The sequence below is a fragment of the Mycteria americana genome, chromosome 8, assembly GCF_035582795.1.
Source record: "Mycteria americana isolate JAX WOST 10 ecotype Jacksonville Zoo and Gardens chromosome 8, USCA_MyAme_1.0, whole genome shotgun sequence".
NCBI lineage: Eukaryota > Metazoa > Chordata > Aves > Ciconiiformes > Ciconiidae > Mycteria > Mycteria americana.
The window spans coordinates 15063813-15083917 of record NC_134372.1 but is presented as its reverse complement, the minus strand read 5'-3'; the positions used below and the strand labels follow the sequence as shown (position 1 = coordinate 15083917).

The following is a 20105-nucleotide window of genomic DNA, read 5'->3' as shown; positions in this document are numbered from 1 at the left end:
ATCTTTACTTCAGATTACAGCACTCCTGGGAAATCTTGATTGCAAAAGAACTACAGAACCCCAGGCTACAAAAGACTTCATTGCAATTCAGTGAAATGCAGTCCAGAGAAGTCTCAAAGTGAAACAGAATAGGATTTGCAAATTCAGAGTGAGATAGTTTTCCAGCGTTATCAAAGAGATTCTGTAGCTAATGTGTATTCTGTTTAGATCAGTACCTTTAGTTAACATTGAGTTCTCTGATTTCAGGCATAATTAAAATTTTAATTTCCCCAAGAATAATCTCTTTGAACCTGGTCACAGAAGAAACTTCAGAGATCATTTTTCAGCTGATGCTTCTTTGTTATATTATTTTTTTTTCAATGCAAATGTCTGTATCCCAGGGATTAACTGGTTTTAATTTAATTATATTATGTTATAATTAAACCAAAAACATAAACAACAAATTCTATAAGTGTGGTTTACAAGGAGATATAGCTGAGTATGAGCAACCAATTTTATTAACTACAGCCTGATTATCCCCTTAATTCACAGATACATTTGCATTATATGTGTATGTCCTTCATATACCAAAAAAAACAAAACCAAAAAACCACCACTGATCAGGAACACTGTAAAACTGAAGCCATAAAATTACAGTATGATTCATTCTTCATCTCTCTGGATCATGTATGGACTTCCTGAGAAGTGATTATTTTGTTAGTTTGGGGAATTAACTTTTTTATTCATTCACCTTCATATATACTATTAATAACATTGGTATTTCAAAATTGTTTTTATTCTCCTGCTATACTATGGTAGAGATTACTTTAAGCAGTAGCTGTATTACTTCCATGCAAACAGTTTTAAGGGGAAGGCTGTTTTCATGCTCAGTGTTATTATATTACTTTAATCAGACAAAAAATTACCAGGAGAAAGAGGTGAAATATAAACCTGAACATAGATGAGAATATAAAAAAGTACAAAAGATTAGCTCAGAATTGAAAATAAAAAATCAGATGTTTTCCTTCTGTTATTGCTTCTTTTTCTGAAGCTGCAGCTGCTATAGAGTCTTTTGGAGTAGCTGAACAGACATATATCCTAGGTAACTACTTTCTCCACATTTTTTTGTCCTGTACTTGGACAGGTCTTTTTGCCCAACTGTTTTGGTAGTTCTAGCACTCTTGCCTTGTAGGATCTTTTATTCAAAAGAACAGAAAATATCAGAATCTAGTACACAAGCCAGCACTTTCTTACAGGTATTAGAGTCAAATCCAAAACTCAGCGCCTGTGCTGAGAAAACAAACAGATAAATCCAGATGACCTAGACCAAGGCATACTGCAAAGACTTCATGCATTGTCCTTGTTCAATAACAGCATATGCAAACCAAGCTAAATGGTGGTGTGGATAACATATAAATATATATATATATATGTGTATATAGAGAGAGTAGCCTCAGTCCTTCCATTTTATAGACCGTTTCTGCATACATTGTTTTATCATGTTTTTTCTAGAAAGCTTGTTGGTGATCATCTGGTCTCCATGGAGACTTGTTTGGATTTTTCCCTTAATGGAAGGAGTGGTTTTTGTGCAGTAAGCTACTACAATAATATTTTTACAATATTTTATGCATTATTTTAAAATAAAAATATTTTTTGTTCAAAATGTAATGCATAAGAGCTTTTAAAATGTTAACCAACTTGTAAAGGCCTCAGTCCATTCAGCAGCAATGAAACATTACTTTGAATTCTCTGTCATCTCAAAGATGCACTTCAGAGGACAATCCATTTCCATAGACCAAAAGCAGTGTCCTGTCACTGAGCATTTGCTACACAAACTGGAGACACTCCAGGTGGAAGTGTTTTATATCTAATTGAACACAATTCCCTCTGCCTTTTTTTTTTTTTTTTTTTTAAACACTGGACTTCTTAACCAACTATGTTTAGAAATAGCATATCTCTGCTAACATGTTCCAAAAAGTTTAAAAGTGATGTAATTGTTCTGGATTTTGTTTAACCCTCACAAATTTTATTGCACCTTCCTTTATGCAAAGACTTTCTTTCCTAATGGATATATGTGTAAAAAAATCCAAAACACTCCAGGATGATATCCACAGGAAACACTGTATCAGCTCCTGATATTTATAGACAAAGTCCACAGAATTATTCTGGCAGACCTTATTTCTCATGCCTTGTAGAACTGGAAACATTTTACTGAAAGCTCAAGGAAATTAGAGACCATATATACTTTATATGGGCTTTAAGGTTTCTACTAATGGAGAAGTTAAATCAGAGTAAAAGTAAATGCTTCAGTAAAGTAAAGTAAAAACTTCAGTGTCAACTATAACTTGCCAGGCAGTGTGGAGTTGACCAGACTGAAGATTCAGTCAAGGATGCATAAATTCTTTTAAATTACATGTTGCTTTCTAATCTGAAAGCCTGCTGGTGCTGCAGACACTGTTGCGTTGTGGAGTAAATTCCACTATTTCAAATAATCTTTCTAAAGAAAGGAATAATGTTAGTATCACAGAGAGGTGTTTTGTTTATTTCTTACCTTGCTTGGTTGGGATTTTGGGAAGTGGGTTATACTGATGATTTTTTTCAAGATAAGAGTGAGAATAACAAATATAAGTTAGGAAATGCCACGACAAGGTAAGCCAATAATTCTGTAATGTACTGAATATCTCTTATAGCCCTGATGTAATATGAACTATTGTAAATAAAGCATTAAGGAAAACATGACTAAGTGGTGGGATGCTCCAGAGAAGCATCTTGCTGGTATTGTCTAGTTTATGTAAGTGATGTTGGAATGATATAACAGCAGGCCTTCTGAGATTTTGAATAAGAAAAGTACTCTCAGCATAAAAATTAATGCAAGACCAAAGGTGTGCAATTTAGGACCTAGTATCAGTTGTCATAACACGTACATCCAAAACGTAAAATGCATTAAATCCTCTGTGGAACATGCACTTGACAGTACTTTGCTTTAATCACACCTTTCATGATGGAATCTTGCCCCAGCCCTATTTTTATCCACATTTGTTTTTTCTGACTCTATTCATGGACTTCTCTGCTCTTCAGCTGGGACCACCTTAAATACTCTCTGTTATTTTCAGATTATCTTTGTGCCTGAGGTGATTTTTCACTCCTGGTGTGATGCCTGCATGAAGCTGTCAAACTAAGACCTTATTTTAGTAAAAAGTGGCCAGGCTTGATCCTTAGCACAGTTTCATTCATTAGCCCTCACTTGGCAAATTGATAATCTTTTCATTATTACTTCATCCTCTTTCCCTGAGCTCTGGCTCTTGTTTATCCAATATTGTCTACTGCAGCAAGAAAGCTTCTCAGATTGCCACATTGCTGTTTGGAGGGCTAATATACTTTTGGATTTTTCTAGAAATGAATGATAATGCAACCTGGCAGTGTCTTTGTAAGACAATATAAATACTTAACATTTGGCACCCTAATTAGAAGATTTTGGATTACTTAGCCTTTCACCAGAGACCTTATAGTCCTGCTGCCCATTCTAAGGTGTATTTATAACTATTACATATGTCTAGAAAATAGTACCTAGTCAATTTTCAATTTTTAAAGAAATACAAAATTTCCCTGGAAAAAATAATCTTATTACATTGAAGAGCATACTAAGTCATCTTTAATATATTTAGACCTCATCTCTCTCTCTCTCTCTCTCTCTGTATAAATACATGTATTTCTCCTATTCCTCTGTATTCATCTATGTTTTGATAGATAGATAGATAGACATAGTCTTCTTCATCTGAAGATATGATAACCAGTTAATCAGTTTCTTCAGTGACATATATTTAAACCAGAATGCAGTCCCTCAGGAAAATGCTATCCAGGTCATGTTTATCCTCACATATAAATACTCATATCATGTTTTCTACTAAATGCATATTCCTGCCAATTATGTTTGGAAGATCACAGATGCAGGGCAGGGTTCTGACGTGATCCACAGAACCTTCGCACTGCTACTCTGAATGGGAAGTTGAAGATTTCTCTTGTTGGCAATAATCCCTGCTGCACACAGAGAAAGTGCATGGGCCTTAAAGTCACTTTCTAGAGTAGGATGTATTTTGTAAAGCAGATGCATACCATCAGTATCCAGTGATCACGACCTTAGTAAGCCCTTGCAAAAGGTTTTCTTTCTAACAGTCCTGTGCCATCCTAATTTACACAGACTCAAAGCAGTCTATGTGAACTTTGGAAACTGAGAAGTTCCTCCTAGCATACATTTGTGTGATACAGTAATTTGAATACCAGGATTCAGGCTCTGTTAGACAGTAGGGGAAGCGAATTCCTGATTTGAGGAACCATCTGTGCATATGTCCTGGCCCAAGTCCCAAAGGTTCAATAGAAGGAATTAGTCGTGCCAGGAGGCATAGCCAGGGGGAATGTACACTGCACTTAACTGATTTAATCAGCACAGTGGGTGTGATCCTTCATTGCTTCCTGGTTGTGGAATCATTTATACCTGTGCGAAGTGAATGGGAAATTATACCCATTAGCACTCTCTTTATGCGTGTTTAAGTGACTGTGCGAAGTGTAAGGTACTGGGGAAACAAGCCTCTAATTTGTACTCAGAAGTGATTTGGAAGCTAGTACAAATGCTAGAGAAAAGAACAGCTTTCTAACATCACAGGAAATTGGTGTCTTAATTATAGTTCAGGTAGCAACACTTATAGCTGAGGTTGTCTCACACTTACTATTATAAGGTTCTGTTTTCTGTTGTTTAAAACACTGCTAGATTTAAATTATTAAAAGAACCGCAGAAGAGCTTCAAAAATGTTGGCCGCCTGGTCAAGTCATTTGTATGTGTCATTTCAGTTCATTCTCATAGGTAGTTTTGGAGTGGAGAAAATTCAGTGTTTCATTTCTGTTAAATATATGGAGTTTTGAACAGAGAAATTCAATTAGCTGAAGGGCTGGCCTTTTTACCTGTTGGCATTTCTGTGAGAATCTTTCATGGCTAAGTTAAAAGTTTTGGAAAACAACCCATGTGTGCATAGATGTGTCCATAGACATAAGTTTTTTGAGAGTTTGTAAGAAGACTTTATTCTGACTAGCCCTGTGCTATCTCTGTTTCTTATGAAGCAATGCACCACTCTGAAGGGCACAGCAAAAACAGATGGATGGTAGAGGTGGCTCTGTTCTTCTCAAACTTTATTTGTTCCATTATACAGTCCACTACCTAAAATCTCCAGAATTTCTCTGTGTGCTGAAAGTATACAGCATGTGAGCTCCTCACCTCATGCTGACTCCATGATGTCAGGGAGCTTCATTGTGGAGTTCTTCTCCCCCAGGAACTGGATGTGTTCTATCCCAGGGTCTGAACAGGATTTTCCTTGAGTATTTGGTTACCTTAAATATTTTTACCAGTGTTTAGTAGTATGAAAATCAATGTGTGTTTTAGTAATTCTGATAATGTTTATAATTTAGTGCTTTTTATGCCTGAAATGTAAAAATCTGTGGAGAAAATAAATTACATGGGGGAATATTGATGATGAATCAATAATTAGCAGGAACATGCTACCAAGCATCTTTATTATATCTTTTTAAAACTTGAAGTATTCCTCTACTAGGTGAATTTGTGAAACTGCCGAGAAAAAAAAAAGACAGGAAGAGAGTGATGTATGAGCCAAACTCTCCCAAAATTTCAGGCCATCATTTGTTCTTTAAGGACTGATCAAATGACTAGCAACTAGGATTAATGTAGGTCACTGTTTATATGGTAACTAATAGGCACAATTTTGTTAGTGTGGCCAATAGCGGCCACATGGTTCATACAGAGCCAGACATGCACCAGCTGTCCAGATTTCCAGTGTTTTTTCCTCTCCTAATTTTACACAGAAACCATACAGAAAAGAGCAAGAACTCTTAAAAGATTTGTTTAGAGAATAATATGAAAATATAGATAGAAATGGAACGTTTTCTCAAAATTAACTCATATAAACAAGTACATAAATAAATGACTCTTTTATATATGCGAAACCCTATCCAGTTCATCTTTCTGGATGGCATGTACATAGGAAAAAAGCAAATTAAAAAAAACGTGCCACAGGAGGGCACTGTCACCTCAGAATAGAAATGAGAAATGATTGCAAGTCTGCCAGTGGAAAACCAAATCTTAAAAATTTCTAATTATTCTCCCCATTGAGTGTTTATACAAACACTCAAATGGCATAACTGACTTCTACAGGTCTGTTAATAGAGAAGCAGTCATAAGCACTAAACCGACTCCTGTATGATAGAAATATTACCAAAGTAACGTCACCTCTGTGCTACAAGTAATGAGTATAAACTGCATAAATTGTTAATGAAGAACAACTGTGGCAGCAGAATTTATCTTCTTTTCCTCATAAATAACTAATAGATACATCCTTGTTCTCTCTCTCTCTTTTACTGTTAACATGGCCAACAGTCTCATTTTCTGTTAGGCAGAGATCACAGCTAGCACTGTTTGGTTTTTTTAAAAGAATGAACAGGTAAATAGTAGTTTAATGCGAAAGATATGTTTTCTTAGTTTTAGTCATGGTACATGGAAATACCATTAAAATAGTAACATGATTTCTATAAATACTTCCTTTTAGGAAGTATTTCTAATACTTCCTAGATAGGAAGTATATCTAGAAATACTCCTTCCTACTACCCTTAATTAGGAGCTTTGTTGTAAGTTCATTGTTGTCAGTACTCTAAGTGAACTCTCACTCTGAATTAATTGTATTTAAAAAAAAAAAGACACTTATGATGAATTTGAAAAAAAAAAGTTTTTAAAAATGTCTAAAATATTTTAACAGAACTGAAAGGCTTTTCTCATTGACCAGTTTGTTTCATGGTGTACCTACACATAAAACAAGATGATCCCAGACCCAAAGGGTTTATTGGCTAAGTCTGCAATATTCAGATTTCTAGAACATGTGAAAAACATCTGTTATTTCTCTAGACCTGGCATTATTGCATCTTGCTGTGTATTAGTTCAGTGCCTTACATTTCTGGGCTGGAGCTATGTACCCAAATCCTACTGAATCCAGATGAACTTCTAATTCTTTCTAGCTCTTAAAATGCCAACCTACTGGACCAGTACTGACTATAAAAATAATAGCAAACGGGACCAAAAGGATCCTAAATGCATCCTTCTTCTTTAAACAAGAGTCAGACTTGGTGCCATTTTCATACAGATATTCTGTAATAATAAATAATAACCAGTTGGTAAGCTTGTGGGGCATTGCCTGTAAAACAACCAATTTCCTTCATATTGTGTGCCCTTCTTCCACTTCTGACACACTGGAGGGCAGCAGGGTTACCCAAAAATGGCTACAAGTGGAGAAATAAAATTAATAAAAAAAAGGAATGGTAAAATATGGACAAAGCCTTCTCTCTTTCATGTCAAAACAGGTGATGGTACCAGAGCTTTGGTGTATGCTCTGCTCAGCAGCGGCTGGATGCAGATTACTGCCCTCAGCAAAAGCAGGAAAAGGAGAGAATGGGAGACCAGAGTCAGAACTCTCTCTCCCAAATCAGGCCGGTGTCAGACTGTAAACTACATTGTACAGTGCCACTGTAATCTAGGATGAAAAATCATGTAAATAGTTTAAGATTGCTGTATTTGTCCAGATGCATCTTCATTTGGCTTTTGTCCCCATCTCTTTTCTTGCCTTGACAGGGTCTATATTTGGAATTCTGCTGGCATTTACTGTCTTGGTGAGGGTACTGAGTCAGCCTGAAAATGCAGTTCAGTGAGATGTCTTGTACTGTTATGGTGGTATGAGGAAAACATATTTTTTCTAAACACATAATTTTCTGCGAGGATTCAGATTTAACCTATTCAAATTATTCTCTTGTATAAAACCTGAAGTGACCTATTTTTGATGGCTTTTTCTTCTTCAGATCAGAAAGTTCTTAAGTCTCTCCAGTTCAGTACTAATGAAACAGTACTTCTAAAATTGGTCATTTATCACATGAAGAGATATTAGCTCCTCCAGTGCAATGTGTTTTTACATATATCACAGGAAAATAATTTTGGCTGAAGTATTTGATCACTGGGCACGAGTGAATTTTCATAAAGATAAGACAGAAATTTGGTCACAGTGCTGATCATAAGCTGATATTTATGAGATTTATTGGTGTCCACAGCCAGAAATGAAAAGTCTGGGGAAAAGGCAAAATGAGAAAGAACACCATCCCCTAGATATCTGACCATAAGACCTTCTCATTATCTCATCCTTTGCCAAATGCCCTTTTCATTGTTTCTGTTCTTCACAGTTTTTTGTTCTTTCATGACTCATTTTTAGACTGCATAAGGGCCAGACAGTTTCAAAAAATAATTAAGTCTCTTCCTTTTCAAAAATGCTCAACAATCTCTTTCCCTCTGAGGTTTAGCAGCAAAATACCACTATTGTGTCATAGAGAAGTCATAATGTGAAATAAAATACAGTGAATGTTTAGCCTTTAGGACAAAGAAAGAAAGAAAATCTGCCATGGCATTGTAGATATTTGCCTGCAACAGACTTGAAGCACTTGGAAGCAGTGCCATTCTCTACCTAACTGTTGTCACTTGCCAACATTCTGGGCATTACATAAAGAATGGGGTGATTCATGGTCATTGCTGATACAGCACAGCAACTGTATTAAGTGATTTCACTCCAATTCTAAATATCCATTTCTAAGCCGTGATTATAGCTTGATTATATAATGAGGTAAAACAATATTAAGACTTTGACAAAACTTGCACTATAGTCCATTTATATAAGATTTTCTCTGGGATTCAGATAGCTGCAAGCCTGGTTTTCAATTTACATTCCAAAGTATGAATCCTAACTATATTGCACAGCAGGGCAGAGGGCAGAGGATCGGAGGAGGTGTTATCTTTTTTTTCTGTATTTAAAGAGTAATGTGTATTTCTGTGTGTGAATGCGTCTGACATCAAACACCTTGATTTCCTGCGGGAGCAGGGAGAAGATAACTGGAATTAGTTTATGTTTGTGTGAAATGACAACCCCAGCTGATGAAACTCCTGCAAAATGAGATTAATCATTACAGCCATCCAAGCAAATGAAATTTCTTTATGTATGACATGACTTTCTGCCTGACAGTTCTGGATTTTGTTTGGTCCTTGGCCACTCATTCCACTTGAAGTGCTGTTTCCTCAGTTCATTTGACAGAATGTGTTCCACTTCTCATTAGTTTCTAATTATAGGAGGAAAGAATGTAATGACACTAGACAGTAATTAAAATCTATTGCTGTTGTTCCCACCTTCCCTTTGAATTCACAGAGACACGATTCACCCTAAGAATTTTTTGTTGCTGAAAAATGTCAGTATGTGGAAATGTATTGAGGGATTGAAGGTAAACTTAGGTGTGTTTGTTTCTAAGGTTCCATCTGCAAATTCTAGAAGTTCAAAGGGAAAATGAACTTTACTGACCCTATATATTTACATATGATTTTTTCCTAGTTTGGGACATAATTGCAAACAACTGATCTTTTTTATTTGTTTTTGAAGGCAACTAAGCTACTACACTGGCATTAGCAAACACAGGAGGATTTTTAGTGTGCAGGATTAGTGTTCAGAGGTGACAGCAGCACGATGTAATAGATTGCAACTGCTGTGAGTGAACCATTATGCTCCAGGGTGTAAATAATCTGCAAATTATAGAACTTTCTACTCCCTTTCCCATTCCCCTCCCCCCTAGGAAGCATCAACCCAGGATGAAAGCTCAGCGTCTCATCTCTGAACGGTTAGGAGTGGTTAGGTTTCTAAATAATCTGTTTGACTTACTGTGATAGAAAATTGGAACAAAGAGATGAGAAAGTGTGAGGATGACAGAAATCTCAAGTAACGTGAGAAAGGAGAGAGCCACAATTTCCAGGCAACGCAACCAGTTGGGGTGCTGTTCTGTTAGAAATCTTGCTGTGCCTGACACAGTCAGGCATCCTGTGTCCTTGGCTCTTTTGGATGTCTGGATATCTGAATACTTAAGGAAAAGCTGTCTGCTTCAAAAAAATTACACACCTATAGCTAAGGGCTCCATGAATGTTTAAAGCAATGACTTGATTAATTGTGAATATTTGACCTATTATCATTATAATAATAAAGGTTTTGAGACATGGTGAAACCACCGATGTGAGCAAATAAGAAATATGTTTTATTATATTTCATTCATTCCAAGGTATCCAGATGGTATACCCACTTTCTGGCAACATCCAAACCTGCCTGCTCTTACATACAGGGAGAATTGGAAATAACTGGTTTGTTTCTGTACTTCAAAGCATGAAGTACACCACATCCCTGGTACTTTAGATCAAACACATTATCAGAATTATGAAACAGCATAAAATAAGAATTGTCAAAGCTATGTAAATTTTATCATGTTGAAATTTTCAGCAGTTTGCATCAAGTTAAAAAGGAAAAAAAGGACACAATACTGTATCATGGGTCTACGTATTTGGACTTCCTAGACAAATGTGCAAAGGATTTGTGTGAAAAAGCAGTGTGGGCAACTCCAGGTGTCATAAGATAAATGTAAGATGTAAAAATGGGAATGAAGTTAAAGGAGGCACTTTGAGGCCTAGGTTAAAAAATGCTAACATTAAGTACCTGAAATAACAAAGTTAAAAGCAAATGGTCAATCAAAAGGGACAGACAACTCCCAAAGGGAGTCAGATCTTAGGTGGACCAATTCCCTTCATGGTGTCATCTCAGCTAATCTGATATTAGACATCAGGGCTCTGTGGTCGATGGATGAGTCTGTGGACAGAACTGCTCCCATACTGGCTGAACAAGAGACCTGCATACCATCTATGTACTCTACTGTAGGCTTCCTAAAATTTCAGAAGTGGTTGAAAATTAGGTACAGGCCTATTTGGTGAACGCCACAATAGAAGAAAAGAAAGTATTTCATATTTTTTGTCTAAATAACAACAGACTGACAGACATATTAGGAAATGCCCTTGAGATTAATACTGTTTAATGAGCTTTGTGCATGTCCTAGTTGCTGAATGACTGCACAGGACTAATGCAGTTCATAAAACACCACTTCTCAGATTTGCTTTTACATCTTTATAAATTGTCTTGCATGGCAAAGGTCATTCTGGAATTCCTCTGAAAGCCTTTCATTCTGAGAGAAGAGGAATTTGAGGATACAGTACATTTAATCTTTGATCTTGATGTTTCCAGTTATTTTCAGAGCCAGGAGACAGTATTACTTAACTTGAGGCTGCAATAAAACTTGACATTTTCTTCTCCTTCCTCTCCAGAGGAGATAAGGCATGACTGCATGGGGGCAATGTTTTGCAGGGGAACTACAGATTTCACAGATTCATTCTGTCTGAACCCCCCAGCAGAAGAAATATTTATACAAGAAAGTACCACTCGAACACCAGCATCTCGCTTCCACTGAGTGCACAGGGAGATTACTGGAAAGACAGTACACTAAACAAAGAGCCTGAGGGATGCTGGGGGAATACAACATGCTTTATTGCTCGACTTCCAGCACTATTTTTTTTTTTTTTTTTTTTAGGACTTCAATTCCATTTATTTTTGGCTTCCTTTGAATATTTTAGAAGATTTCATCAGCGAATATGTAGTTTTAAACCCCCAGGAAACCAATCTAAGTAACCAAGAAAAGACTAAAACTCACCCGGGTATGAGATCCTGGAAGGCAAAACATCAAGGAGCAAAAGTAGTCCAGATCAAACTCAACTTTCTTCAGAGCTCAGTGTGATCAGCTACCAAATGTCATGGGCTTCAGAGAGCTAGGGCAGCTCAGTAATAAAAGAAGCTGATTTTGAGCACAAGAACTCAACAAAAATACATAGTAAAATGTAAACTGGCTTGCTGGAAAAAACATAGCCCAAAAATATCTCAAAGAAGCAGTGTGGATTATTGATTAGAACACTGAAGCAGCAGGCAAGATATCTCAGGTCTAGTCCCAGCTTTCTCACTGAACAGCTGTAGAGCTGTAGGACAGCTATTTCTCTTCTCTCAACCCATCTTTCCTCCCATGGAGGTTCTTTGGAACATAGTGGAAGCACACTATGTGCTTCAACAACATCTGGCAGATTCTGCTCTAAACTTATGTGGAAATATTTAATGGGGGTGGTTGAAAAAAGAAAAAATATTTTATGTAATTACATAATAGTTATGATTTATGTTTATACTTATATAATAATTTTTGTTTGGCTTCTCACACAAAAGAAAACTTGAAAATGTTTGATTATTATTATTCTGTTTCTGCTGATACTAAAAAGTAGCAATGTAGGCATGGTCATGCAAAGAACCAAAATAAAATAAACTCACAAATATTCCTATTTAAAATCAGATCCTGTAATCAGTGCTATAAAGATTTGTCTGAAACTTTCTGCATTTTTCTGAACTTTTTTTTCTTAAAATACAAAGGAAAAAACGAACTTCATTCAGTTTTGTCATGTTCATGTCTTGCCATGTTTCTGGGTTGCGAGAAGCAGGCTGTATGCTTTGAAAAAGTTTTTAATACAACATGGAAGCAAGGTGACACCTGTAGATGATAAGAAAATTCAGAAAACAGAATTTTGGAAAAGAATAAAAACCTTCATGCACTGGGGTTTACAAAAACTAAGAATATTAAAGATGAAACATGCATAAGAGTTAGATTATTTCACTGCCGTCTAGGATTGGATCCCTGCACCCTCCACTGAAAAACTTGTTTATATTCAGAATCTGGCTAACCACTAAATGATATGGGTTCTTGAATGATTATGGTGATTCTGAATTTCCTGATACTCCTGATTCTTACAGGATACCCCTATGTAGTTAAAGGGTAACCAAATAATTCATTTAGGAGTTAATTAAAATGTAAGTAAGTGCATAAACCAGGTAGTGATTATGCTATTGAAAGCGACAGTCCACAATTTTCTGTTTCTTTTATCAATGACAGACACAGCTGGCAGCAATACGTAAGAACATTTTAAACTTCCGTTGTTTGCCTCTGTTGAATATTGACTTAAAATGAGATTACATAGCAAAAGGTAATTCTGTTGCTTAAGAATTAATGGTTTTATCATAAAGGCTTTCAATATTGAAAAGCTTGCAGAATTCTGCAGGGAATCCTCCCAATCAGCTTTCCAGTTCTACTTGTTGACATATTAAGTTCTTCAGAAACCTGTTGTTTACCCAGATACACAGGTAGGAAAAGAGGATGTTCACGCACTGTGTTAAACTGAGTTCTAACGCTAACTTCTTGTTTAAGATTTACTAGTACTTGTGGAGGAATTCCAGTGCGTATCTTAGTATTCATCTGAATTAGCAGATGAAAATGTAAATTGGTTACACCAGGAGGAGTGGCTGTTTGGATGGGTCTTGAACATGTCTGTGTATGTGTATCATACATAAGGTGAATAATACATTTTTTGTAACTATTTGTGAAGTTTTAGTATCATAATTTTTTTTTTTTTAACTGTAATAGTGATTATCATGGTAATCTCACTATCTGTATGTAGCAACGCATGGTCTGTTTGTGTACTAGGAAAGTGAGCCCTATGCTCCTTCTGCTGATGTTGTATGACACTTTTCTGAACCTGCAGCCAAATGTAGCTGCTGTCAGGGTTCCTGGCATGAGTACTACTCATTTATGGGCTAAGTGATTTTTCTTTTCTACTTACATCTAATGCTATGTTACTGTTTACGAATTGAATGATTACTTTTTTGGAGACATGGACACTGGTAGAATGACCCTTAAAAACAGTTGCCTGACAGAAGTGCTAGTTTCTTAGACTGTCAGGTACAAGGAAGCTTCCCACCTATGCCTGTAACCTCTAAAGCTACGTCAGTTTTGAGTCCTTCCTCCAGATCTTTTACAATGACAATAGTGATAAGTCTATGTAGATTGTGTTAGGGTCTTTTTAAAGGCGGACAAAAGTGTACTTGTTATTTTCCTCTAATTGTTAATATATGGCTGCCTAGAATTGAAGCTGAGATAGTTGCATTTAACTTCTGCAAATAAGTGGAGTTAAGTTGCATTTAACTCTCACAAATAAAACCAGGAATTAAAATAACCCATGGTTAGTCCATGCTCAGAGTTTGGTCATTCTGGAGAACATATATTCTATTTTACCAATTTATGCATGGTAAATGCATATATGTATTTAAACTTGTTTCATAGGTCCTAACCAGAATTTTGGCTTGTAAAATTCCTCCATAGCAGAGTAAACCCAGTTTGGACTGGTTGGAAGAGCACCTTTTGACGTAAGAGAATGAGTGTGACTCAAAAGAAATCAGTTTTCTAATCTGAAATATAGGAATCCTGAAAAATATGCTGTGTTTGGCTATTACAGAGGTCTACATTGCTCAAAAGAACAAAACATTTTTCTTTATCTTACATGGTCTGTTCAAGGCATGGGAAGAACAGCCTTCTCTGTCTCAGTAAATATATATCTGTTGCCTACCTACTTTCTGAGCAGTACATACTGTCTCACACAAGTACATTCTCTCCCACATGAGCTGTACTTTTCTCCTGCTGTACATGCAAATGGCTATATTGGAGCAGGTTACTCCCGTTAATGTACATGTTTCAGGAAGGTATGCATCTGCCTCAAGATAGTTGGTGACTACTAGGATTTAGAGCTCTAGAGTTACAGTTTGCCATGAGCAGAGCTTTAATAAAAGATCATTTACTTACGTAATATACCTCATACGAAGTCATGTATATTACATAAATAAGTAATATATTACATACATGACTACATTACATAGTCATACATACATGACTTTTAAAAGGCTTTTAAAATATCATAAATCCTACACACAAAAGCTTAGAATGATTTTCATGAGAAGAATCTGGATCTGTATTTAGGTTCACTTGTTTGACAGTAACTTTTTTATTGTCAACATTTTGTAAACATCTAAAATTTATTAGAACCATACTTTAAAACTATAACATCTAGGCAAGCCATTTACCTCTAAAAACTGTATTTCTCCAATGAGAAATGTGGAAGAATGTCACAGCCATTTTGTTCCATATTCTTGAGTAGATAAATCCATTATATTGTTGTAAGAGATTGCCAAATTACCTGGAAAAGAGTGCTCCAGATTTCACATTTATGACTATTAAAAATAAGATATTCGGAATCATACTTGTGGGTTTTTATAACTACTTAGAACAATTTTAAATAAAAATATCACAAATATATTTGTTTTACAATTTGAGACATTCCTCTAGAAAAGGCTATTGTGGACTAATGTTTGAGAGGTAAACAGTATCCTCATTCTCCTGCTCTCGGTTTGCCTGAGGACAATGCCTACTCTGTGTGCAGATTCCAAATTGTTTCTGGTTTCTTAAGCATTTTGTCTTGCAGAAGCCAGGTGCAAACCTTCAGCAATGTGCAAATTAATCTTGTTCACAATCACAGCTAACATGTAACAGCAGGAACATCCGCTGGCAAAAGTAGGTGTTGCAAAATAGTCTAAGGTGTGATTGGTGAGGAAATGAATTGGAAAAAACTAGCTCTAGTAGAACAGTTATTTATATGCTAAGAAAGGAGATGGCAAATGTGTTTGGGTATATTTTTAACCTGTTGAGCTTTCTAGGAGGATGTTATTGACATCAGGTAGAAAGTAAAATTGTTGGAGGAAAGAAAAAGAAGCTGTCAAATCCAGAATCTCTTTAGCTATTAGACGGGGAAAACATGATTTTTAAAATCAGAGAACAAGAAGAAGAAATAAAGGCACTGAAGCAGAATGAACTACGTTATGGTTAAAATAGTAAATAAATGTAGAGTTAAAAAAGTAGAAGGTGTCGGAGCTAGCGAGAGAGAAAAAGAGAGAGAAAATGTGAAAAATGGCAAACAATTAGATGATGTTCTGAAATTATACTTAATACCAAGAGCAAGAGTAAGACAGGCCACAGGCCTGCATGCAACAGGCCTGAAGGGAAGAATAGAGATGAAGAGGATGCTTAGTTTGAAGATCATGTCTCAGAAGAGACAGCTATGAATCATGAATAATTTATAACCAGTATTGCCATTTGAAGTCAAAGAGATCAAGCTCAGGATATAAGAAAATTCTTTAAAGACTACAGATACCATCTTGAAGTTTCAGTTACCAGCTTCACAGGAATAAAGGTAGAGCTTCTAGGGCACCCTAGTCCAAATCCTATAAGGTATTTAAATGGCTTGCCCTTTTCAAGAGGAGACCTTTGAAGAACTATTTATTTCTCAACTAGACATATTCAGGATAACGTTCACAGCTACTACAAAACAGGTTCCCCTGGGAGTCTCCATTCCATGTCGCAGTGTGAATACCATCACATTGTATGTTTTCAGGCCAGGAAGTGCAACCTCTTAATCTGTTCTTAAAAGTGAGGTTATAACACTGTGAATCCCATGGGTTATGTCTTTTTAAGACTTTTCTCTTTTAACATTTGAAAATATTATGTCCTGGAAAGCTTTTAAAAATGAACTGGCAATTCTGGATCTGAAACACTGTGTGGTATACAAAGAATGCATTTGGAATCCCATAGGACTGTGGTGAGGGAACTGTGGATTGAGTTTTACCACATAGGCTGGAGTGTACCCTACACATCGGTGATGTAATATGAAGTCACTGGAAGCTAGATCTCTGTAAGGTCTCCTGCATTGTTTTTTAGGCGTTCAGCTGCTGTGTTTGTAACTCCATAGAGAGATAAGGCTGCAACTGGTGCCAGGCACCAGAAAAGGTTAATATGCTCATCCAATGCTTTTTGCATTTATCTTTCTGTGGAGGTTGCTATCGTAAAAGATTTAAGGGTTGAGATAATAGGTTGGATGCAGAAATGATGGCAGTGGTCATTCACATCTTACAGGTGTAGCTTGTTATAGAGATTCTCTATGAGACAAAGTTATTCATTATGTTACCTCAGATGCCATAAGAGAGAAGGATACTCAAAACCCAAGAGGCAATGCAATAAAATTGCAAGCAGTAACTGCTTATACCCAACAAAACAATATTTGCTTTGAAGGGGCTCATGAGTTTCCTGGAAGGGATGTGGATATGGAAATGCCATCCAGTTTCCTTCAAGAAACCAACATTCCCACCAGGCAAATGCAGCACTCCTCCTCATGGCGCTGTGCCCAGCAGCAGGCCTCCCTTCTGGTTCAGCTCTGCTGGCCCCATTCCCTAGCAATTTCTCCTGCTGTACAAACAAATAGCTATATTGGAGCAGGTTACTCCCGTTAATGTACATGTTTCAGGAAGGTATGCATCTGCCTCAAGGTAGTTTATTTCTAGAGGTAGAATAAGTTCAAGAGAGGATGACTGATGGTGGTTTTTGAAAAATACATGTTTTACTGATGTAGTGTCCTCCCTGTTTCTTGATCCTAACAACTCTATGTGAACACCTTTTTAAGCAAAGTGAATGTTTGAAAATATGAACAAGGTGTAAACAAAGTTCCCCAAGCAGCTCTCAACATGACACAATTTATTTGTTGTTTAGTTGTATTACTACCCTGATCTAGCTAGCAACCCTGATCTTGGATTGAAATTCCACTATCATGGAAATTATATCTAGAAGAAAAAAGTTTGTATCCCCAAAGTTTGCATTCCCCAAGTAAGTAAATTATAGAATTACAGCTTTGCCATATCAAAAATAATATTCCACATTGACCTTTTCTGAAAGGCTACTTTTTCCTTTAAATTTATTTTTATAGTGTATTTTAAGTTTTGTGCATGGGTACTACCTGTGGCATTGCATTCAGATAGGCATATTACCTATTAGCATACATTTATCTTTGATTTTAGCTAGTACAGGTGGAATAAGCTCCCTCATTTAACTAACCTAGCCTGAAGTGTAGGCTCTATATATGAAGAACTTTAGCTTGGGCTGAATTTCCTCATTTTCAGAGGTGCTAGAGTCAAATACTACTTTAAGAACATTTCTATGTAAAATTTTTGTTCTCAAGTCTGCTAGAGAATCTTCATACAGAAGGTCAGTATATATTAGAAAATTACTATCTCTTTAATTCCACACACCGAATTCAAACTGCTTATCTGAATTGTGCATAAAATAATTGCCATTCTTGAACCTACAAATATTAGGCTGAACACTTCTCAGATTATTTCAGTTTCCTGATTTCAGTTTAATTCCCAATATTCTCATTGGGATATTTTGGCTCATAGATCTTGAGTCCCATCTGGAGGCTGGAATTACAATGGCTTGTGAAATGTAATTAAAAATTAAACAAATAATGAATAGCCTTTTTTTATAAGCCTCAAAACTGGTACTGTTTAAGTTTTTGTTAAAACTTAGAGAAGTATATTGCTTTTTATCCTGTTCCTCTAAGAGAAATCAAGGTTATATTATCTCAGACCCTCCTTGTTTATAATTCTGAAAATAGTGATCAATTATAACTATTAAGACAGAAGCTGCAAAGTGTCAAAAAGACAGGTAAAGGGATTGAGCGACTGTCATATAGTGCTACCCTACTGCTTTCCACAACATCAGCCACTCTGTACAGTCTTCCTCCCAAGAAAGTTTAAGGCATGAATCTGGTTCTTGTTAGACTCCAGCAAAATGACTTAGAGAACACCTGTGAGGAACGCTTCAGCTGCTGAAAAACCTTCAATTGGCATTTACATGTTCATTGGACAGTAGGGAATTCTGCCATGAGATGCAAATCTATAAGAAATCAGCCCTTCTGCTCACAGAACTATTCATTTTTTTTACTTAATTCTCCCTAGAGGAAATCTCTTATCACACCAGGAAACAAAAATCCGTTTTAAACTTTTAAGGAAGTGGCACTAGGAATGAGGTGGGCCAGAAACAAAGAGATAAGAGGTAGAGATTTTTTTCTCCCAACTCATTAGCTTCATCAGCACAGCATTATGTTTAGGGGGTATCGTTAATTGCAAAGCTACCTAATGAAGAAGAGGTGGGCACCAAAGCTGGCAAACTCAACAGGGGAACGTGTGCTTGTGGTTGCTTTTATATTGACTTTTTCAGAACATAACCTGAGCTGTGGTAACTATTGCAAGTATAAAATGATTCATCCTCCTGCACAGAATAGGCACTACCACATCTAATGACACACTAGATAGGTTATCCTAGATCAGCTGGCTGGTAGGAAGTTCAACATCAACAGTCTTAGTCATTACAAAGCCCTGAAATAATGCTACCACGACCTATGGGACTATGTTCTAACACAAATTGCCATAGCCTCTGTGGGAGGATACTATGGTACCTTTCCTCTCTGGGGCACTGGTGGGATTTGCTCTTGGCACATAAAACGAATCGGTTCATGAGTTCAGAGAAATGTCGTGTTTCCATATTCCAGTATTCAGAGGGTTGATCTTTTCCTCTTTTACTTTTCTTCTCTGACTTATAGAGCCATAAGGGTTTTTAATATTTGCACTATTCACTAGTAAGAAATTCTCCCGCTGAAATTCTTTGGTTTTGTTGTCAACAGAGATACAGTGTGTCTCTCAGAACTGAAGGATATCATAGGTTTCATATACTTATACTTGAAAGTCTAATTCTTTTTTTCTGCAGTAGAAAAAAGAAAAGTAATTTCTTTTCTTCATATTCAATAATATTCTTGCATTTCCCAGGTTGACAACAAATGGTGAGAGTTATTCAAGACCCTTATTTCATAGCTCAATCCTTAACACTGGAGAAAACATAGCCAGAGTGACTGTATGCTGTCCTGAATTGCCCTGGTTATTGCTATTGCACTTGTACAACCAAAGTTAAGATATGCAGTTCCAAGACATTGCTGTTTCACTTTGTGATTTTGCAGCTGGAGCAATCTAATAGCTCTGTTCCAGACCAGTAGTTTGCTACAGTGATATAAGAATGGAAATTCTGGTGAACTACAAGGGTGGTTGGAAGTATTCAAACTTGTTTTATTTTGTTTTAAAATAAATGTTACTGGATAATAGCAGAAAATAATCTAAGAAATCACTACCAGTTCTTTATTGACTGTATATTTTTGTATTTTGCATAACTAGGGAAGGGATGTTAAGTAAGGTCAAATAGTTATTGCTATCTGTAATTTGAATGGACAGGGTGTGAACTCATTTAAGGGTTTTTGGAGGGGGGGTTGGGAAGAGAGTTGTTTGGGGTTTTTTTAACCTATACACTCACAGAACAGAAGCAACCTTCTA

At 36.3% G+C, this 20105-nt stretch overlaps 1 protein-coding gene across 5 annotated transcripts in view; it reads right to left on the bottom strand.

Annotated features, from left to right (window-relative positions):
* The window catches only part of GABRG2 (gamma-aminobutyric acid type A receptor subunit gamma2), a 69986-nt gene that overhangs the window by 6864 nt on the left and 43017 nt on the right, over positions 1 to 20105 (bottom strand). The gene's annotated exons all lie outside the window — the stretch shown is intronic.